Source organism: Lissotriton helveticus, chromosome 12, assembly GCF_964261635.1.
Source record: "Lissotriton helveticus chromosome 12, aLisHel1.1, whole genome shotgun sequence".
NCBI classification, from domain to species: Eukaryota; Metazoa; Chordata; class Amphibia; order Caudata; family Salamandridae; genus Lissotriton; species Lissotriton helveticus.
Genome location: NC_136073.1, coordinates 793506864 through 793530606, shown reverse-complemented (window position 1 = coordinate 793530606; position 23743 = coordinate 793506864). Strand labels below are relative to the sequence as shown.

The following is a 23743-nucleotide window of genomic DNA, read 5'->3' as shown; positions in this document are numbered from 1 at the left end:
GAGCCTGGCTGAGGCTCGGCAGGGGCTGGAGCTGAATAACAGACGGGATGCAGCGGGGGTCTGTGTGGAGTGATGGAGGGGTAGGTGAGGCGAAGGGTCGTGAACTGATGGTGGGAAGAAGGGGCACCAGAGGAGAAGACGGACTCAGGAGAGACAGGCAGGGAGGAGGAAATGAAGGGGAGGTGGACTGAGAGATTGGGGTAACTGGAAGGCGTCTTGGAATGAAGGTTTGGCAAGTATAGAGCCGAGACAAGAGTATAGGGATGGGTGAAAGGGGCTTAGGGGGTCGTGGTAGATGACACTCGGTAGGGGTGGTGTTCGAGGTGATGTAGAAATGACCACACATCATTGTTAGGCTGGTGCAGACGAAAGAGGCATATCTATGTGTGAGCAAAATGCAGACATAGAAAACCTGCCGGACATGTCATCGTGGACATCCACAAAAGCGGTGAGCAGGGTTGTACTATGCACACGAGTACACATTGTGATTAGCGGGAGGGGGGGCAGGAACGGGCACACGGACAGCGGGAGGGGGGGGGCGAAAACTGGATAAAAAAAATATTAAAAAATGCCGCTTACCTGCAAGGAAAGAAATCACGCAGCCCACCGCATCCTGGCAACTTCAATCTCGCAGCCCACTCCTGCAAAGGACACTTTGAAACTGACCAAAACAGGACGAGAACAAAAAAAAAAAAGATCTGCCCACCGCCGCATGACGTGAGCAGAAAGCCTAAAATTCTCGGGAACGCCCCCGAATCTACTCCGCAATTGACGGACAGATCTCTGTTCCAATGGCTAGCCTCCATTTATGGAGCTAGCCAATGGAACAGAGGGCGGATTCCCAAGCCACATACTGTAGACATAAGATTTCGGCTGCGCCGAAAAGCTGCGCAGTGCGCAGCTTTCGGCCAGTCGAAACCTAAAAAATCACAAGTAAATCCTTGGCCACACAACAACAAATTTACATTTGAGGGTGAAATGTGTGTCATATCTGCAAGACAGGAGAGACAACCAACGTAAGAGCTTAAACAGTGACCTTATAAAAAACATATGTGACAGAGTAATAGAGAATTCGTCTGTGGCCACCGAGATGCAGCCAGCTGCAATCCAACATGATATTTTCTGGGTAAATGCACACGACTTAGGGCCAGAGACTGCATAGTACTATGGATTGGCAAATTCTCACAGTGGAAGGACAACCCTTCCATTGATAAACTGAAGTCTCCAGAATTTTCTCCAAGGTGCAAACATGCATCAAATTCCTTATTCTATTGATGTCCTCGTTTGCTCTGTGTTCTTTTGTTGTGATTTGTGTCATTCTCTCAGATACATTTTTGCTGTTGTATTTTCTGGACAAGTTTAGCACCAGCAAATGTAGGAAGCACAGCACAAAGAGCTTTGCACAACGCACAAAGGAGCAGCAACAAAGATCAGGCGCTGATGATGTGAAATAAAACCTCCATGTCAATTTCCATTGCCTGCGCAGTCCGCGTAGTGCCGCCATTACTGATAATATGCGACAGGGGACAGCATGTGATGTAAAAGGCTGTCATTCCGAAGTCGGATCCTGTCTATGTTGCATGGCCGCTTGCCGCGCTCTGATATCATAGGGCCACATGTGTGAAAGTTTTTTGCAATCACGAATGGTGCAATTCGGTAAAATTTGTGAATGCAAAATAGCCTTTGATGATGTATGAAAGGCTTTATAGTCGCAATTTTTGATAATTGCAAAAACTGTGATTAAGAAAATGCAATTTTGAAAAATGGACAAAACTGCATTTTTCAAAGTGCCGTGTAGCACATGTATGTGCTTTACATGTGCACATTTATTTTTTGGGGTGCTTCAGTGGGGCTTTTAGGCCCTGGGGCACCCTTGGCCTTGCATTTCCTAATTTGCAAATGCCAATTAGGTAATCGCAAATTAGCTAACGAGAATTCATCCTAACCCATACGAATTTTAACGACTGGAGAAATATTACCTAATAGCGGTTCACTATTTACCGAATCGCTATTAGGTAATATTAAGGAGGTTCACTATTTACCGAATCGCTATTAGGTAATATTAAGGAATCGCAAAATCGTTGGTGATGCCTTACATACATAGAATTTTGCGATTACCCAATACCGATTCGGTAAATACCGATATTTGGTAATCGCAAAATGCTTATTTGATACATGTGGCCCTAAATTCAATGAGTTCTGTACATGCAGCAGTGATTTGCATACAACCAATAGGCACTGGTTCCAGTTTCAGTCTATTCGATCTCTGACTAACCTGCAGCTTCCTAGTTTCAATCGCAGTGTGACAGTTCTGTTTCTTTGTGCTCCTACTATGTGGTGGTTTCTAGGCGCTTTGAGATAAATCAGTAAGTTTTTTTTTGCCTGCTACCTTCGTCGTGATGAAGTGTGCAGGAGACAGACTGGAACTGCAGCTTGCTCAGAACTAAGGCATCTGTCGCACAGCAGTTGTGAGTAATTTCTTAGTCATCTCCTACAACCCAAATGTGAATGTTACAGAAACTTGTGTGCACCCAGCTTACTGGGACTGCTCCATACAGGCAGCTTAGTTGGTTCCTGTGCCAGCTGCTGAGATAAGTGTGTCTACAGACCGCAAGTCGAAATCCAGTAGGGCCAGCTCAAGCTGTCATCCTTCTCTATCTGAAAAATAGGAGAACCTCTGAATTAAGATACCACCACTGTTAAAGGTACAGGACTTCGGTACCACTGAGGTAAGTGCTGTATAAAAACACATTAGTCTTAGCATTTTTTTTGTTTACTGCATTGGCTTTGTTTACTTCCTCAAACAGAAATGCAGGAGATTGTGGATATTGTATTTCACCCCCGGTCGGCTTCTGGTCACCCCCAAAAAACTCTCATTTCCATAACAAAAGGGACCGGTATTCAACTTAAGCTACTTAAGAGGGAGACATTTTGGGTAACAAGGAGGAACATGCTCTGTTTTCGAATTGACCTGCATGGGCACACGTTTTAAATACGGCTAGAAGGTAATGGGCCAACAGTTAGTTAATTCCACTAAACTTCGCACCACCATAAATTATAAATAAGTATAAAATCAACTATTTATGCCATGGGTGGAATAAAGCGACTAGAGCGTGTTATACGCCACTTCTTGCAATCGGGAGCCATTTTTTTTTTAAATGCCGCTCCTGTCCTTTTAATGAACAAGGGCTACTTGTAGAAAACAACATGTTTCCCCTTTAGAAATGAAATTCCTTACCCATATTCCCTTTCCCTACTTTTCCTTTCCCCTTTTGTTACTCCCCTTTTTTTCCCCCTCAAATTGAGTATAAGAAATTTCGATACCTTTTACATTTATTGGATTTTTAAAATATATTTTCTTAGTTTGCTGAGGTATTATTGCCTAAGTAATATTTTCTGTATTGTCCGTTTTTGTTATTTATTCTGAAAAAAATTAATAAAATCATTTTGAACAAGAAATGCAAATTCCTGCTAGGAAGTCTACTTTTACCTGCAGGCCACACCCCTACGTTTGCAATCAATCAAAGAGGTTTGCAAATTGTGATTATTGATTAGGACACTTTCTGCTGTGTATCAAAAGGATACAAAAAAGCAGATATATAACTGTGGATTGCAAAATGCCACCGAGTATTTTAAAACTCTATATTTGAACATCAAGGGCTAGATGTAGGAGCACATGTTCCCATGGACACAGAATGGGTAAAACTGTTTGATCAATCTGGCCCTAAATGTTTTATAGGGCAAGTTGCTAAGTAAACCTAATTAAAAACTGGAGAGGTGCAGCACTGATATCTCCACTGTCAATAAGGCTATTTGCACTGCCTCCATTAAATGGTTCACTCTTATCACCTTTGCAAAAAAAGTCTATATATCCTGGGCAAATATTTGCAATGACAGGCAGAGGTTCAGAGCAATGATTAAAGCCACACTAGGTTAGACAGGAACAAGTCAGAGGGAGGCTTGAGTTAGCTGCTGCGCAACCCAACCAGCCAGAAAACCAGTAACTTTCACACATGTAAATACCCCCTGTTAAAAAGCAGCAAACTGAATGGGTCATTTGCGCACATGCACACATACACAGGCACAAACATGCAGACATGCATGTTTGCACACACAGACAATGGCAATGGATAAAAAACAAACCTCTGGCCCACAATTAACTTAGTGGGACGGGTATGCTCAGACGTGAGTCCCGTGCTCTCCACACCACTGGAGTCAAGCTATCCTGGCTGTGATAGCCAGAAACCGGTCCTAGGATGCTTGATTCCGGTCCAAGGAAGACATGGCTTGGCAGTTCGGGCTGGACTGTTCCCATGAGGCACAGGGTCAAGGCTGATTTGCATATGGCCATGTCTGAATTGGGGTGGTGTGTTGAGCAAAAAAACGATGGATTTAGGCCCAGATCTCTCTACTGGGGTGAATGTATGAAATTGTTCTGCATTCTGTCCATCAACTGTGGTTTTTGCATTTGTCACCCCGAGTGGGATGGGTATGCTCAGACGTGAGTCCCGTGCTCTCCACACCACTGGAGTCAAGCTATCCTGGCTGAAGACGGCTGATAGCCAGACACCTGTCCTAGGATGCTTTACTCTGGTCCAGGGAAGCCATGGCTTGGTAGTTCGGGCTGGACTGTTCCCATGAGGCACAGGGTCAAGGATGATGCATATGGCCATGTCTGAATTGGGGTGGTGAAGGTGAGCAAAAAAACGATGGATTTAGGACCAGATCACTGTACTGGGGTGAATGTATGACATTGTTCTGCATTCTGTCCATCAACTGTTGTTTTTCCACAATTAACTTACAGCAGACAATTCATTAGGACAATTAAGGGGACTGGGTAGTCAAGTGAATAAATATCTGTAGGCTCCTGGCTTTCTCCTGGTTCTAACTAAGCCTCTATCAGGAGATAATGTGAGGTCGCTTTCATGGAAGAAAGTCTACCTAGAGAAATGTATATCACTGTCCTAAAGAAACAAGCACTCTGTCCTGGTAGGATGGCAGATTGGTGGCCAGTCACCATAGTCTGAAGTGCAGCATTGATCAAGGAGAAATTGTCAAAGCTTGCCCAAGAGGTGAGTAGGTGGGATACTCACAGGCAGTGGCTAGAATAACATTGCAGCATTCTCCTGGTCATAAGGAGTACTTTTCAAGCTTCCATCTACGAATGGCCAATAGTCACTTGGCAAACATGGAACTCATCTAATGATGGTTTACAGCCGGCATGCAGAGTAGGAGATATAGGTTCATATATATCATGCATTTTACTGGTCGCAAACTGCCCTATTTTCAGAATCATGGTCGATTGCGACAAGTAAAATGCATTTTGGTATGTATGAATTCAAATTTCCTATTCGGTAACGTTACTGAGTTGCAATTTGGAATTGCGAACACATACCGATTTGTTATTAGGAAGGGGAGTATTTAGGGTGTCCCTTCCTAATACTGAATCGCAGCGATATGTAAGAATGTTTTGTGACCGAAATGCGATCGCAAAACACTTGGATTTTACCACCTTCTTCAAGTAAGTGGTAACCCATTCACAAATGGGAAAGGGTCCCCAAGGGATCCCTTCCCCCACCGGCACAACAAAACTTGAGGGACCCCCTGCAAGGTAGATGGAGGGGCTCCCTCTGTACTCAGTCAGGAGCTCCACGGCCAGAGTACTAGGCTGAGGGGGACCCCTGGAGCTTGGGGGCCCCCCGCACCGCACGGGCTGCAGGGGCCTGTGTTACGCCACCGCCTTCCCCTCTGGGGATGGTAGCGAAAAAAAGTTCTGAGCAGGCAGGGGTTCAATGGTCCCGCGGACCACTGCCTGCTCTGAAAAAATGAAAACAAAACTTTTCTTTGAGGAAAACAGCTGTATTTTCTTTAAAAAAGGATTTATTTCAGTGGTATTGTGGGGGGGCGGTCCAAGTTTTGGGGGTGGCAGCCCCCCCACTCTTATCATTGGCCACGTCGGGCGGCAAACACTGGATTCGATCACCAGTACCACACCCGCTATTGGGGCTGTCGCGGGTAGGCACAGCCTGGGCCCGCCACAGGCAATAAATGGCCTAGCTACACAACTGCTTTATTTAACCCCTTCTACGCTCATGACGAGGTCAGCTTGTCATGGGCGTAACCTGCACTACGCGGATGACGAGCTGACCTTGTCACGTAACGCGGGATTTTTAAAATCGTTAGCGCGCATGCGGTTAAAAGCAATCACGGATAGGATGGTTGTCTGACCCCTGCAGGCCACCATCTCTGTGATTTTAGCGATTCCTAGTGAGTCGCAAATTGATATTCATGTAGAAGGTCGATTTACAACCCACGAGGAATCGCCAAATGAAACTCATGGAGTTTCTTACATTAGGAATAGTGATTAACTATTTGGGATTCGCAGAGAATAGCAATTAGGTAATCGCTATTTCCAATAATGATACACATGGCCCTTAAACTAGCACCTGGCAGTGATCAGACAGAACCAAAGTCACACACTTCAGGATGATAATCCAGTAGAAAAAGACAGAAACATTCACTTCACTCCGTGCAGGCACATAAATACATTTTTAAGCCACAAAAGTGGTTCTCCGCTCTGTGACAGGGCTGACACACTTCTGACCCGCGGTCTAGTGCTATGCAGCAAGGTGTACCAGGCTACAGATGCATGAATGAGGTCCTTTTTGTTAGCCGCTGTGCTGCTGCTTCATCTTGACAAGACAACAGTGCATTTCGTATCTGGAAGCATCAACGCAACTTTTGAGCCTCCTCGTGTTTTAAGTTTTAAGATACAAAATAGGAATATGTTCCATAATTGCTATCAAAATCTAGGATATTAGAATTTCAGTGGCTGGAAGAGCCTTCTGTTTATGGGATATCAGCTTGTCTTTTTTCTCGTTTGTCACAGTTCCAGCCATGAGATGTCTGCAGGGGATGGTGTTACATCCTTCTCTTAGCTTTCCTACCTTCCTTCCCCACCCCTTCCTTTTTTGTTACATCATCTGGCTGCTTGCCAACCTTGGCATGCACTATGTTTACTTTCTATCAACATTCCAGATTCTACATGGCTTGTTTTATACTGGAATCTTGTCTGTTGTCCAGTTGCATCTGGAGCTGTATATGGATGGACTTACATAGCTGTGCTGAGAATAAATCTACTTTAAAATTAATTGGATATTGGACTCTTTTCAACATTGGCGACGAGAGTGGGAATTCTACCATCATGAGAATTCCAATCTTGTGCGCTTGCCTGTTATTCCGACCAAACCACTAATTTCTGCTGTGGCTTCTTCGAACATGCCCAGAAGGTAAGTATGCCCATTTGCATACAGCTCAAGCCTTCCACCCAATCATAAAAAGGATCCGTCTGAGTGGGGAGTTGCCATTGGAAGGTACATTGGAGAAGGGCTCCAAGTCACAGAGGCAGCTAAGGAAAATAATTCAGTTTAAAAACAGATTTATTCTTTATTTCAGCTTGTACGGCAGCGGAAGCTTGCACTGATCAAAACCCTTTTAAACAGTGTTTGGTGCCAAAAGGTCTCTTTTGAGAAATTAATTTCCATCTCCAATACATTATAAAATTCCTGCAGAAGTCCTTACGTTGACTAAATCGAATTGTGTTGGAGGTAGGAGGAGTGGTACTTAGCATTTATTAAACCAGTTGAGGTCTGCAGGCCTTTGTTGCATCCAACCCTCAAATATATCCATTTACTGCGTTGAAACAAGCATACATAAATATAAAGACAGAACAAACTATAATAGAGTGACCAGTTAGAAGTCATACAAAAGTATTGCAAAAAGCTGCATGCTGAGAGACCTAACACCAAGAGCTGTGTCTTTTCCACCAGCCCGGCCTCACTTCTTCAAAGTGTCTCATTCTTGGTACCTACAGGAAGTGATGTCTGTCAGTAGTAGGATATGCCAGGGAGGGGTAGGGTTTAATAAAACCTTTAAAATCAGTGGTAAGTAAAATTGATGCCTCCTGGGTGAGGACCCGGCTCACAAGTTAAGGGTCTGTACTGAGGGAAGCTGACGAGGCGGCAAACTTGACGATACTTGTATGAGCGTTAATGTTCATTGGAGTGAGTGAGAGGAATAGAGCATGCCTCCAGGTGTAATGATTCACCAGGACTAATCCAAGAATAAGTCCATGGTGGGAGCTCTGAACCTTTCTTCTGTTTGCTTTTAAAGATATGTGTAGGGCAGGTTAAAGGAAGGGAGAAGGTAATTTAAAAGACACCAACTTGATAGAAGTCCATGCCATACATATTAATACTTAAGGTTATTGTAGGATTCAACGCGGTTGACCTCAGCGACAGAAGCTCATGCCTCTTTTCATTCGTTAAGTTAATTCTTGTCTCGATATGCTACAGAAAAACTGATTATGTGGCCTATTCTATAGTGGCCCAAGGCTTCTTTGGTCTTGATTCTGCAATTTGAGACACCGGCAGCTGAAGACTAGAGATGTTTACATTATATCTTAACTGGTTATGGCGTTTATTTTGCATGAACTGTATGATTTTATCTTCCCTGTGGATGAGATTTTATATAATATATGCAAATCTCCCCAAGAAAAAAGCGTAATAACAAAAATGTTGAGTTAAAAAAGAAATCATGATAATAAATGTGTGTACTTTATTCGTCCCTTTGTAATTGAAAGAAAGTTTAGAAAGATTATTGCTGAACTTGACTCCTTGGTAATGAAGATACTATGTATTATTTCATGACCAATTTGGAAACATTTGATCATCTACATCAATAAAGATATTTAATTATATATTCTGCTACTCCTGAACTTGTAAGATAGCTGTAAGTTCCCTCTAGCTCGTATTACCTGGGATTGAGATTTTGAGAGCTGTTATTCTCCAAATGCACTCTTTCTGAATAGATTCTTTTTGTCAACATGATTCATAATCTATTTTCAAGAGGCAGGTAGGGTAAATGAAATGACCTGCTATTTAGAAGAACTCTGCTATGCACATTTTAAAAATGACATGCCCAAGGAAATTGAACACCTGGGTCTATTTCAGCTACCAATAATACTGAAGACTCTTTAGCCAGAGTTTAGAGTAATTGAACAGACAAATTTCTTCTTGGAGATAAATAGCTTCATCACCTTCGGACGAAAAGATTTGCCTGACATACCATCAAAGTACGGGAATAATTCATTTGTGCTCCTTAAGAAGTCTTGGGATTTTAGAACAATTATGTTAAAAAAGTGCCGCAAAATGCAATATGTAGCCCTAGCTTGAAAATTTTATTAAGCTGGACACCAAATCCAATTTGAGGAAGTCGCATGCTTTTGCTTTGCTCTCTCTGTCAAATTTGTGGCTGCAATTCTACCTACTACTTTCAAAGTACACCTTTGTGTATGATCTTTTTTCAATTTCTCCTCTTTGTTCCCCTCCCGCAGAGAGTTAAATGAAGATGTCCAGGGATTCCTTCTTCACAAGATTATCCCTGTGATGAAGAAGGCAAGAAATTTCTCTCACCACCTATGGTTCACCTGGAACGTATAAGCCGGCACCAACAATTTCTTTCGTGTAGCATGGCAGAATGGTGATAATAGAGGTAAGTCTGTAGAGACTTCCCTCTTACAAGAAATTCTAAATACTCATGAAGATAATTCTGCCAAGTGTTGCTAAGTTTTCGGAAGACGTCCAGATAGAGTTTACAAATGGTACAATGGGATTCACCGAACTATTCCTACTTGGTCACGGTTTTTGTTCAAAATGCTCTTGGAATTGAATTATTCTTGTAGAAAATGCGGCCATTTATACATATTTTCCAAGGAAAAGCAAAAAGATTATAGCCTCTCTTACAAGTGTAAGATTTCAACACAATCAGTAATTGAAGGAGATGTAAGAATAACACCTTTTTAATGTCCTATCATCCTCTCCCAGATATTTCACCAGGTAAAGCTGAATTAATGTGCTAGGGGAGAAACAACCAGAAATGTGGAATTATCATAAAAATCTGGCGTGGCAATCTTGAATTCTTTGGTAATTCCTCAATTCTCAGGGTGCTGTTGATGTTCTACTTTTTAATCTCAGGTAATCATATATTCTGAAATAAATAATAGACATGGGGCCTGATTAATATGTCTTTGGATGATGTTAGTAACAACACCATGGAGGAGTAATTTACTCCCGCCATTGCAAAGATACTCCGTTCGCCACATTTAGAGATGGCAGCCAGCCATCTCTTTCATTTACAGGAACCGCTGTTATGGTGGTTCCTGTAAATGCACTGAAAGTGTGTCCTGCTGCTCTGTCAACATGACCGCGCCACATGCACACTTTCATTTTCTTTCATTATTTTCAAAAACATAATCCCAAAGTGAGATTATGTTTTTGAAAATATAAAATCAGTGACTCTCTTGCCATGGGAGTGGTCTCCCATGGCGTGGGTATAATTGAAAAGTTTTTACTTTTATACACCACTAAGTTTAAGGTGGTGGTTTTTAAACCAAAAATTGGCTGTGGGTCCGCCCACTCTAAATCGGGTGTTCGGACTCATTGCGAAACCTCTGACAGCCATTACTCCATCGGGCCGTCGGAGGGTTTTGTAGGCAGTGGAGACAGAGTAGTCTCCGCTATCTACATACTGATGGGCTGCTCATTTGTAAATCGAGCGAACGGACCTACAGGTTGGTGGAAAGGGTGCTCTACCACCGGTATACACCCGTTACAACGGATCTTTTACTCCGCACTACCATTACAACGCGACCATTACTCCGCATACCATTACAACGCATTGCGCTGGGGGGCGCTCTAGGATAGGGAATAAGTATAATTTACTATCCAACACCTTCCCTAGGGTCCACGGGGACTGGAGTTAGAATAGTAAATTATACTTACCACTATCCAGCGCCCCAAGGCGCTATGCGTTGTAACGGTATGCGGAGTAAAAGTCGCGTTGTAATGGTCTGCGGAGTAAAAGTATGCGTTATAACGTCATACATCCCTACCACCATTACAATGGAGTACTCTTTCGGCAAACAAAAAAAATCAGGCCCATAGTCTCTGTAATTCTGAGAGCAAAATTACAAATGGAGGATTACTACAAGACCTACTTATTTCTATGAGAACTGTTTTGCTCTGCTTTCATCCACATAACAATGTTTGTATTGCACAGGATGTAAGAAACTGAATTTGTTGAGAACTAACTATGACACTGGTGACAACCTTACATTGGTGCATCCAGCTTCAAGATGAGGAAGGTTATAGGTTCACAAATGGTAGAGCAGAATATATGGCCACAGCATATTTGAATTTCCTCTACACCTTTTCAAATATTTGCTTTGACCTTCGCGCTGACCACAGACGTAGAACTCATCCCTCACTACCTAAAAGGTTGTGTGATCTGCAGGTTCTAACCGCGTGTCCACAGCATCAATGCTCACCAGGAGCATAAGGTGAGTTTTTAATTCTGAAATGAATGCTCTAGATACCCTTGTATTCCAGGTCCACCCCCCGCATCTCCAAATGCACCATTAGACTTCTTTGACCTAACGGATAGAGCGGTCAACCTCAGACCTGGGGATCTGTGTTCGAGTCTCGGTATTGACGCTAAAAACTTCCTGTGATTCCGGGCAAATCACTTAATCTCCCCGTGCCTAACAAAAATGGATGTGTCCCCATATAATGCAACTGGTGCTATGTAAAGCGCTCTGATACCCGATTCGAGTCAAGTTCGCGCTATATAAAACTCTGCAAAAAAAAAAAAAAATGCTTCATCTCCAGATATAAATATATGCACTTAGGTATGTCCACATCACTGTTAATTGTTGTAATTTCTGACTAAGTTGATTACCTCTTCACTGATTGATGTTTTTGTATTTGGTTTGGTCATCTTTATCTCGTTCCTTATCATTTAGGTTCATGTGGGATGTTTGAGCACCACAGAAAATCACCAGAAGGTGAAATCATAACTGTTTTGCCTCCACATAATGGTACTTCGCACATTTTTTCCACATCACCATTGCCAATGACAGATGTCACCTGAGTGATTGTCAAACCTCCCCGGGCACACTGGAATGACTTCAATCTAGTCTGTGTATGAAAGAGGAATTAGTTAGCCTTAGGTACCCTAATATTTAACTCTAGCGTACCCAATATTCCTTGGACAGACTTCCTCTTCTGAATAGACCTAATAAATGGATGTCATCTTTTGCACAAGAAAAGAAAGAACACCATCAGTGAGCTGATTCACCAAGCTCATTTTGCACTGTACTCTACTCCATCTACTACTCATTTAAAGATACAGTCCTTTGTGCTTACAAAGGGTTTGTAAAGCAGTGTCATTTGTGTTCTGTTCCATGGCTTCAGGTTTATTTATCTGTCCATTATAGTCTGTTTTGTTGCTTCTGTTTGGCTGTTGAGAATTTGAAGTGTAACCTGGTGGGGTTTCTTGTCTTTGGAAGTTGATGATTGCCGCATTGACTAGTAGTGGTTGTGTATCTTTTACATGGCTGGGTTAGATCCTGGGATTCACTGATTGGTCTTCTTTGAAACTTTAAGGGTAGGTTAGTGATTGGGCCTTGTTGCTTCTACTTGTTGATTGATGGTTTGATTTCGGGTTGGGACTTATTGTTTTCCTTGGATGATTGATCTCTTGGTTTCTTTCTGAGCCTATTGTTTCTACTTCAAATTGATAGTTTGGGAAACATCTCTAGTTGGTTGCATTTCATTACAGCTCAATGGTCGTTCAATAGTTATCCATGGGGATGTTTTGCATAATACTTTTGGATATGGTCATCACATTTAATCCCAACCAAAGCCAAACAGAAGGCCTGTGCTGTTTTGTTTTAGCTATTTAGGGGCAGATGTATCAACATCCGTGTTTGCGATTCTCAAATATCGATTTTTTTGAGAATCGCTATTTGAGAATTGCAAAATGGGATGTACTTAAAAATGCGCAATTCTTTTGCGAATTCTAAATATTCCTTAATTGCGATTAGCAAATTGCGAAATGGCACTGAAGGAATACCTTCCCATTCATTTTTATGGGCCAGGAGGCCCATAGGAATGATTGGGAAGTCATTCTCAATTTGCGATTCTCAAATTGCGAATCGCAAATTGAGAATCGCAAATTGAGAATAATTTCAAGGGTGCAAGGGTGTCAGAAGGACACCCTGATGCACCCCTGAAATGAACATGTGTGTGCATATGGCGCACATACATGCCCTAAGGGCATGTATGTGCACCACATGACACCTTTACAAATGCCAAAAAGGGCATTTGTGAAAGAAATTGCAAATTACCACCAACTTGAAGTTGGTGGTAATTTGCGATTTCTTAATGAGAAATCGCACAACTTGGGTGCTTCATACATCGCATTTAAGGAATAGCAATTTGCGATTTCTTAAATGCTTACGCAAAATTAAGGAATCGCAAATATTGCGATTCCTTAATTTTGCGATGCGATTTTACTTATACATCGCATTTTGCAAATTTTTATTTGCAAACGCTGCTTTTTTGCAAATCGCAGCGTTTGCGACTAAAAAAATGGTTGATACATATGCCCCCAAGTTATTTAAATGCTTATTTGAAATAATTCATTGACCTTAGCACAGACTCAACTGGGCTGGGCTGTGTCTGTGGCACATGCACAAATCATCTGAGGTTTATAAGCTTCCGATTTTGAATGTGAATCACGCGGCACTACCTGGGAGGAATATGCCTCAGTTTAGATATGTGGACGTCAACTGCTTTAAGGTGGATACAACTCTCTCACATTTCTTTTGCAGATAATGTGATATTGCTGTGGAATATGACACTGTGGATACTACAAGATCCAGGGTGGAAGTAAGTGATGATTCTGTGTGCTTCATTTGGTTACTTCTGTGATAACTTTCTTAGGTTTCAAATTACAGTTGAAGCCTATAGAACTTTGGTTATGGCTGATAACTCTTTTGATGTAGGAAAAGACAAAAAAGAGCAGATCAATGGGAAACTAAACTACATGAAGTGTCCTAGGGTTTCATTGTCATGGACAAAGAGACAGAAAGCAGAGATCTAAATGAAAATGAAAAACTGATTTACTAAAGCTGGAAATTAATCATTTTAAATTTTGAAGAAGGAACCAAGAATGTCTCTGAAATCTTGTATGGCAGTATGTTAAATTTTCAGGTGAAAATGAGGACCAAAACATATCCTCTCATGTCAGAGCTCACATGAGCCTACCGTTTGCAGCAGATCATAAATTTAGATGGTTAAGTGTGCAGGGGAGCCAAGTGAACAAACGACTATAGGTCCATAGCCCGTCTCCTGGTTTCAACAATGCTTCGATCAGATGATGGAACATGAACCTTGTATATCATTGTGCTAAATACACAATCCTGCTGTGGTAGTATTTTGGCCAGTCACCACATTATGGTCGTCAACGTTGAGTATTGATCATGGAGAAACCATCAAAGCTTGCTCAAGAGTTGAGATAATTTATCACAGGCAGTGGGTAGAAAAGCACTGCAGCTTATCTCAGGTGCATACACAACCACCCAGCGCAGAGCTGCACACCAATCTGTAAAAGGTTGCAGATAGGTGAATCAGATGCTGCAGGTGTCAGGTTTTGTGGGCTACTATGTTGCTTCAGTTTAAGGGGATTATAGCATGGCATTACCATAATGAGAATCCTAATCTTGTGCACTGTGTGTTTTCCAGACACAACAGCTATATGCTGGTGTGGCTTTTCAAAACATCCTCTGAAGGGAAATCTGAATACAATTCATAGTTGGATTATAGAGAGACAAGACGGTTAACTATAGGTTTCTGCACCTCCTGCCAGTTCTAGTATCCAAGTCAATCCAACGCAAACAGCCCTGGCATCAACCGTCTATCGGTGCCACTGTGCTCCAGATCCTCCAAATTGCAATCGGGTGTGCGTGCTTGGAATAAATTAATTTTACTTAAGTTCCTTTATTTTGTATTATTTGTATTCAAATACAAAATAAAGGAACTTAAGTAAAATACATTTGTTACCCTTTGACCTCTATTATTCAGCGCACGCCCACCCAATTACAATTCAAAGTTGGATTTAAAAGCTGATTTTCTTTTCTCATCTCAACTTGCATAGCAGTATACGCTTACCTTGATGGAAACATGTTCACCTCCGTTGGTGCCAGAACGAGTTTTTAGAGAAAATAATACCAATTCTAGCACCATCATAAAATTCCTTTAGAAGCGGGAATTTCCTCCAATTCTGATTGTGACGGTGGTAGGCATGGTACTAATCTGATGGTGGGCTAGAACCAACAAACAAGTAGGAAATATAGGCTTGTACCAGGCAGTAACCAGTGATCAGTCAGACCCACAGTTTAGAAGGATACTCTCAGTGAAGAAAGAACACAGTGTATGCACTTCATACATGCACATCCGTTTAGATACCAACAAAATGCTTGTCCCCTCTTTAACGTGGGTGGTGCACACACCGCCACCCGGCTCACTGCTACACAGCATTCTATACAACGTTGCGGATGGGTGGATCAGCTGCTGCATGTTTCAGGTTTTGTAGGCTGCTGTGTTGATCATAGTGTTTTGAAGTTGAACAATGAGCATACCTTTTCTTCTTGTAGTACTTTACTGTTTTCAGACGAGAAATCCTGGTTAGGTAAAATGTTGCATGGAATTCCCTGATTTCAGAGTTTAAGCAGCTAGAATTCCCTTCAATTTGAATGGATTCAGCATGAGTTTCATTTCTTTGTAACAGCTTCATCATTGGAACATCTGCATTCAATGAACCACCCTACTATTATAATGATAATCCAGATCTGGGACACTGTCTATTTCCTGGGGAAATCTGCTGTACTCTGCTGTGACCTTTTGACATCCTGTGGAAGTAAATTTGTCTGTTTGAATTTAAAGTTGAGCTTTAAACAGTTTTCTTTCTTAGTTCAGCTTGTGAGGTAGTGGAAGCTTGCATTAATGGAAATTGTTCTTAACAATATTCCTGACAGGCATTTTCTTTTGAAAAAATAACATTAGCATAAAATTGTGCAGAAACAATTATGTTTTCTACATTGAATTGTGACAGTGGTGAGAATGGACCTCACCTCGTGATGGTGGTTTAGAGTCCAGCATAGTGGGGCGATATAGGCTAGAACCAGGCAGCGACCAGTACTCAGTCAGTACCACAGTTGCACAGTTAAGAATGATATATGTGACTGTTTATCTTCAATAAATCGTGGCGTTTTGCATCTCGAATCAGTTCTGATTCTTGTAGGATGTCAGTTTTTTGAGATAAGAATTCCTGAATAGGAAAGCTTGCTATCAGAATCAGTGATTTTAGAGTTTCAGTGCCTGGGATACCCTTCTATTTGAAGGGGTTTAGCATTACTTTTTTTCTCTGTTGTTACTGTTCCACCCATGACATATTTTCCGGTGGTGAACCATCGTGACATCATAATGAGAATTCTAACTTTGTGCATCGCCTGTTATCCAGACCAAACCGGCATATCCTGCTGTGGCTTCTTGGCACATTCTCAGTAGGTAACCTGTCTATTTGATTACAGCTCACGCCTTCCACCCAGGTGTTGTCTGGGACCCTCTGAGTGGGTGGGTGCTATGGAAAAGCACTATTCGAGAGTTATCTCCTTTACGGAAGAGGCACTGTAGCAAAGTTGTGTTAAACCCAGATTTCTTTCTAGCTCAGCTTATCTGGCATAAGGAGCTAACATTGATGTAACTATCTTTAACACCGTTCGGTGACAGAAAGTCACTTTTGAGAAAATACTCTCCATCTCCAACAGCATTATAACATTCCTACAGAAGCCAGTGTGCTCTCTAAATCGAATAGTGGCTGTGGTGGGCAGGGTTGGTTATTATCGTTTATTAGAACATTGGAATGTTGGGAGTACCATTCAAAACAACGGAGTGCTCTGGGCTTATAATGGCTGGTATAAGTCCGGAGCTCCAACATTCCAATGTTTCTTTGTTCACAGCTCTGGCTGTGAACAAAGGCTTCAGGGAGCCTGAGGGGATTTCAATGACCCCGCACTCAATTGAGGCTTTGTTTTATTTGTTAGAACATCCTGACATCTAGTGGCAGAATGTTCTAATAGCCTTGTAGCCCTTCATAGCTGGACTTTACCGGCTATTAAAGTCCCTCTCCCTTGTTAAAGGCCCGAGCCGAACACTGGAGAGGGCCTTTAATAGCCGGTATAGCTCACTACGGCGGGCTATAAGGCTATATTAAGCATGTTTCTTTCAGCCAGCAGCTGTTCCATCAGACCCTTAACTATTTCGATTTTTTACTTTGGAATATACACACACTCAAATTTAATAATAGCAACAACTATAAGACAATGAATAATTAGAAGTCAGACTCTGTTTGTTTTTTCTGGCATTGTCGTCTTTTTGTTTGACCTGGTTTCATAACCATTCAGCTGCAGTGATGCTTGTTTCTTTGGAGCACGGCTGATTGTGTGTTCATCGCTTCAAACCATTCCTGCACCGCTGCAATACATAAAGAGCAGTGTCCTTAGGCGCATGATTCTATGCATATAATGTCCCACACTGATGCATAACAGGAGCTAGGGTGCTGCTGTCCAATACAATCCCACGCCAAACCACCTCCAGGCTGTTATTCAACATGACTCACCTCTAAACATTGTATTGTAATTCCTTTGCATTGTAACTGTAGTTGCATTTATATAGCGCTTAATATCCCTGATGAGGCGTCAAAGCGCTTTTTTGGATAGTAGCACGCTACTCCGGAACCCATTATTACCCATTATAAAAACACTAACCAATCTAATGCCCAAAGCCCACTTTAATCTAGTCAATAACAATTGCAGACCCCAAAAAAGGACACCCAAATTACAAGTGTGCTGCAGTACTGTAGGACTGGTGTAAATGTACAATAAAAAGGTACATGACATAACAAAATCTAAAGTAGTATAAGATTGTTAGACCTGGCACTTTTTGCAGGTTTATCCACAATTTTTTTGCCTTCCCAAACTTTTTGCCTGTTGCTTCCTATTTTTCTGACCCTGTTTTTGTTAGCATGAAGACTCCGGGCACTTTACCACTGCTGATCAGTGCTAAAGTGCATATGTTCTATGTGCAAAATGTGATTATGATTGGTCATCCATGATTAGCATATTTGATTTACTGGTAAGTCCCTAGTAAAGTGCTTGTTGTGTGTCAGGGCCTGTAAATCAAATGCTATTAGTGAGCTTGCAAACTTGGTTGTGCCATCCACATGAGTAGCCCTATAAATGTGTCTGAGACCTACCACTGTAGTGTGTGCGTGCCCAGTTGTAAACCGCCCTGTCGACCAGGCTAGTGCACCAGGGGTAAACGGCACACCTCGCGTGTGGGGGGGGCGGGGGCTCTCAGGATGCCTTAAAACAATATAACAAATTAAAATAAAACTTAACTTGCTGCCGCTGCCGGGTCCCGCGTCTTCTCCCCTGCTGCCTGTGTACGACTCCAGGTCGGAACAGGAAGCAGGCAGCCAGGCTCCCACCCCTAAGCCAATCACAATGCTCCAGTGGAGTGTTGTCATTGGTTTGAGCACCGAGACACGGCGCTCAGCCAAGGGCTGTAGGGGTGGGCATGTTCTCCATGAAGGCTCCTGCATGGAAAACAGGGGAGTGCGCATGACTGTTTCGGGCTGCCCGAAAGGGCCGACCAAACTGTCATTACGCAAAGGAGTGTCTACCACTCCTCCCCTGCAGCTCTGCCCCGCCCCCTAACGCACTGCCGCAGCAAGAGGCAACAATAAAATTATAATAACATTCTGTTATCATCATTTTATTTTTTCCTTTCTTTGCTGCTCCTGGCAGTGGGGCGACCAGCCTCCTCCTGAGCGGAGGAGCCGCCACAGAAGTGAACCCACTTGCCAGGCCCTAACCTTCTCTTTTCTTACATGTGAGACACCCCTCCGGTAGGCCCAAGGTACCCCCAGGGGCAGGGTGCAGTGAATGTGAAAGGTAGAACATGTACTGGTGTGCGTGAAATGTCCTGATCGTGAAATACTTAGCATGCCGTTTTTCTGTGTTGAAAGGCTGTCTGTCTCATAGGTTAACATGGGGGCTGCCTTGTGACATCTTACAAGTGTAACTTCAGAGAAAGGGAGTTCAGGCTCTCTGAACTCAGAATGTAATATCACACCTTTTAGAAGAGGTGGTTTTTAAATTATGGGTTTGAAAATGGCACTTTTAGAAAGTGGGAGTTTTCTTGTTTAACCATCCTGTGTATCTCTGCCTGTTTGTGTATTCACTGCCTGGTTTTAGAGTGACAGGAGCTGGGGATGTGCATTCACTCGACTGTCACAAGTGGGGTTGGGGGGGCAGGGTTGAGGTGTGTCCTGCCCTTCCTGGGTGACTCATAGCTGAGCTGAATAGACATTGACTGCATTTTGAGTGGTGGGAAGAGTTTCCCTTGCACCTGAACAGACAGTGTCCACTTTGCACAATGCTGTCTCCACCTCCTTTGGTCATGCTGCACCAGAGAGGACAAAACTGTTTTGCACTGGGCTCAGAGACCCTTGTCACAAAGACAACAAAGACAACATGAGTTAAAAGCAGTGAACCTTAAACCCCAGAGATTTAGATAATTTCTGTACTTAAGAGGAACCCTTTGCCAAGGAGAAGAGCTGGAGAGCTGTAAAGAGGAGGACTGCCCCTTTGCTGTGTGTTGCGTTGCTGGGTTGTCCTTAAGTTGCTGCTTCTGCCAAGAAGAGGACAAAGACTGGAACTTTGCTGTGAACCTGCTTGTGAAGAATCTCTAAAGGCTTGTGTGTGCTTACCTTCTGTTCTGAAGTATGAGGGACACAAAACCTTCACCATCAGCTTCCCTGGACCCCACTCCTGGGAGTTCTGAACTGCCAGGATGTGCCTGTTCCAGTTCTGGGCCTCTGGAGATTCCTGTCGCTGGGAGCTGAAAATGTTTGAAGGAACCAAGAACATTGACGCATCGCCCTTCCAGCGACTGTTTTTCTGATGCTGCACCACGATCACAACTGTGATTGGTGCATCCAGCTGCATGTTGGGGAAGGCAGTAGGTTCAGAAGTCATAGATTTGAACAACTAGCCAACTCAGGTTTGTATTTTCTTAGCAGCCTTTGAAATAGTCTCTTTGGCGTTCGCCCTTAACGCAGAGATAGAACATATGCCACAGCATCCAAATAGACAGATAGAATAATAATATTACCTGTTAATAATTTTACTGTAAGTATGGATATATGATATTTTTGATATGAGAAAGTATAGGACCGATATGTAATAATGGATGTTTTGTAAACTGATAGTAGAATGATTATGTTATAAATTATGTCCACTGGTGTGTTCTAGGCAATGATGACTGCATTTGGTTTGTTTTATATAATGGTGAAGGGATGTGACTTGGTGGCAACGTGTTATGAATTTTGATATTTATGCAATGAATTATGTAATAGTTGATATCCAACTATTACATAATATGTCTTGTAAATATGTCAGTCAATGGGACTGTGCTTCTTAAGTATCTGTGAATATAAAAAAAATTCCTTTGGCTATCACCTTTAGTTTAGACTGTTGAACAATAATTGCTTGAGCGCCTCTAGCCTTAAAAGAGTCAATCATTTTAACAAAGCCCTTGCGTCTATGAACCGATGCCGCTGACGTGTCCGAGAAAATCCTGAAATTTTTTACTTCATCAGTGTTAAAAGTTCTTCTTAAAAATGCCATATTCAAGATTTTCTCTTTAACCCTGTTGTCAGAAAAATTCATTAGTATGTTTCGCGGGTATTTGAGGTTAGTAGGCTTGTGTGCAGGCACTCTATGTGCTCTTGTGATTGTTAGGTCGCCTTGAAGTTCGGGTATTGCCTTTTTTAGGAGTGACTCAGACCATTTTCCCACGTCTGTGCCCTCCTATCCTTCAGGGACGCCTACTAGTCGTTGGACCGCCTGTTATAGTTTTCTAAATGCTGTAGTTTCGCCTCCATTTGATATTTATCTTTATTTGCTGCATGGAGGTCTTTTTGCATAGTGGTGAGAGCATCCTCCAGAGTTGCAACCCGAGCTTCTGCCTCTGTTACCCTTCTAGGTAGGTTGCCGAAATGTTCCTCAATCTTTGTAAGCCTACTGTGGAGCTGCGATATTTCATGCGCTTGAGTGATTTTGAGATCCCTTATTTCCTGAAGGATGATTATCAGCATTTCCTGTACCAAGCTTTCTTTTGGGAACGATGTTTTCGACAGGGTGCATAGAGCCTCTTCTTGGATCTTTTGTAGACTTAGATCTGACAGATCTTTTGGGGACAATGTGATTAGAGAAGGGGGATATTTCAGGTTACAACTTTCACTTTTCATCAGTTTCCGTGAACTCATCTGGATTGAGCTGAGGGTGAGGTTGAGGTGTAGACTGAATCAGGGCCAGGGCCTGGAGCTGTGGCGGCTCAGTTTGGGGAACCAGGGGATGTACATTGACGTTTGACGCTGCCACTGCCACTGCCACTGCCACTGGCTGTGGCTGTAGTACTTGTGAATGTATCCCATCCCCATCTTCTATGTGTTCCTCCTGCTCCTTTGACTCCTTCAGCTCCTCCCGATTCGTCTGGGGGGGGTACTCGTGAGTCGCCCCTGTAGAACCAGTGGTTTGGAGAAAAGAGGGTATTGTTTAGCACTTGATTGGTTCTCTGTCCCCCTACTCGTGGCTTTCCCTATTTTGTCCGCTTTATCCTATCCATCTCCCTCACACTCGTCCCCAACAGCGACCATACTCAACTCTGCCGGTAATTCAGATAGCGTCTCTGTGTCTTCATCTTCTTCCATCTCATCATCCTCTGCCAGGGATTTAATTGAGGTATTTTGTCTAATTTTTTCTGCCAATGCCATAGCTTTATTTTGTAGAGCGTTTCTTTGTTGCGTATTTCTTCTCCCTTTTTTTGCCCCTTTAGACACAAGTAGAGGTACTGGTACCGTTGATTATGCGCCAGTCTTTAACAGCTCTCTTGCTGTCTCCGCCTTGGCCTGTTTACCCCTCGCTTTCGCTGTCATCCTAGTGATTTGGTGAATTAGGACCACCCTGGCCCCTCAGTGAGACAGTAGGGCAAGGGGCGTCAACTCAGCTGCTCTACTATATCCACAAAACAAACAGGCAAGAGCTCCGGAGTGAGGACTGGGTGTCCACTCAGCGTCGACGGACCTGGGGCCGCCCGTTGCTGCACGCAGCCTGACAGTCACCAGTCACCGACAGTCACCAGCAGGACCGAAGACAATCACACCATTGAGGCACAGGTGGGGTAAAGGTAAGATAAGGTGGGGTCAGGGCAGAGATAGAGCAAAAGCAGAAGCGAGGCAGGAAGAACTCGATCACATCAGCGTCCCCAGTCGAAGTTGAGCGCGAGGCGCAAAGTCACACATTCCTGGCACAGTCACGACACAGTCCCGGCTTTTTTTTTTGTTATGGGGGGGGGGGGGGGGTGCTGAGTGCAGAGACTGCGTGAGCTAACCCCCCCGAGGACAGACTCACTTGCTCTCTTTGTTCCGTTCCTCGCTCTCGCTCCGTCCTGCTCAGTTTTCAGCCCAACTCGGCTCAAGCTCGATTCAGTCTCAGCACCTTGACCCAGCCCCAAGCGCCCGGCACTCAGGGAACCATGGCCAGACCCCGGACCTTGGATTCCGGAAACGCAGGCGGGTGCCCGGACAAGTGGATGGGTGTCGGGCGGAGGCTTCTAGGAAAGCTCGGGAACCAGCCCCCGGGTCGGGGAGATACAATCTCATTCAGTGCTCAGCGCTCATCGGCTTCCTCCAGCGTGCGAGCGGTCATAACCTAGGGGCGGAGCTCAGTGACCAGGAAGCGCTCTGGCAACATGCGTGGGGTCACGTCAGCCACATGATACCCAGAATGCCTGAATCCCAGACTGCATCTGTAGGAAAATCTGCCCCTATAGAAGCAATTTAGCCTGATTAAGGTAAAGCTTTGGATGCCGACCTCAGACACCCCATTCAGACTTTCTGATTCACAGAACTCTTTCTATGAACGATTCTGTCTTGCTCCAGGCTTAGGGATGAGTTACACCTGATTATCTAGGCCTTATTTGCATAGCTTTTTGAATCAGTGATGGGTTTTACTCCAGGTATGTCTTTACATGCAGATTATGCCCTCGGTGAAAAAAAGAAACTCTTCATGAGTGGACAAACCCTACTGCTATCTGCTACTGGACTGGTGCTAGATATATCAGCAGCTTTTAACTAGATTTATGTGCAAAAGGTGTATTAGGCTCATTGTAACTAGTACCACAGCTGAAGCAGCGTGAGTGCAAAAGCGTCAGCCTATTCTTTACCAGTAAAGAAATGTAAAGGCACGTCAACACCCTTGTACCCAACCCCCCCAAAAATAGGCAACACCCAGCGAAGCTTAAACATCGGCCTAAAAAATACCAACGGTTGGCAACTCCGAGAACTACATGAATAAAATACTCCAAAAGTAAGGAGCGGTCAGAACTGTTACATCACCTTGATTAAAATGGTCTGGTAGAAGAAAGATCACCCAGAACCACTGTCCCCATACAAATCTTGAAAGCTGCCATGTGTATTGGTAGCTAGAACAATCGTTAAATTAAAAAACCAATCAGACTTGGCAATTCTACATTGACAGATCAACAGGCAGCTGCATGCATGCTAATGAATGTTAATCAACAATAACTGCTGTATCTGTGTGGAGCAATCACCATATCATCCAGTTTACACTTAATAATACTTCAATAGCCCACGATTCCTCTGAATCCCAAAAAATCATAAGACTCCAGTCCATGGAAGAATATTGATCAAAACT

The 23743-nt window shown here is 43.2% G+C and overlaps 1 long non-coding RNA gene across 1 annotated transcript in view; it reads left to right on the top strand.

Moving 5' to 3' along the window:
• The first annotated feature begins 2617 nt into the window (after positions 1–2617).
• Positions 2618–23743, top strand: part of LOC144799452 (uncharacterized) — a 46245-nt gene continuing 25119 nt past the window's right edge. Inside the window, exons 1-3 of the long non-coding RNA XR_013603818.1 lie at positions 2618–2729; positions 9395–9552; positions 13733–13790. This is a non-coding gene — a long non-coding RNA (uncharacterized LOC144799452). The remainder of the gene's footprint in view (positions 2730–9394; positions 9553–13732; positions 13791–23743) is intronic.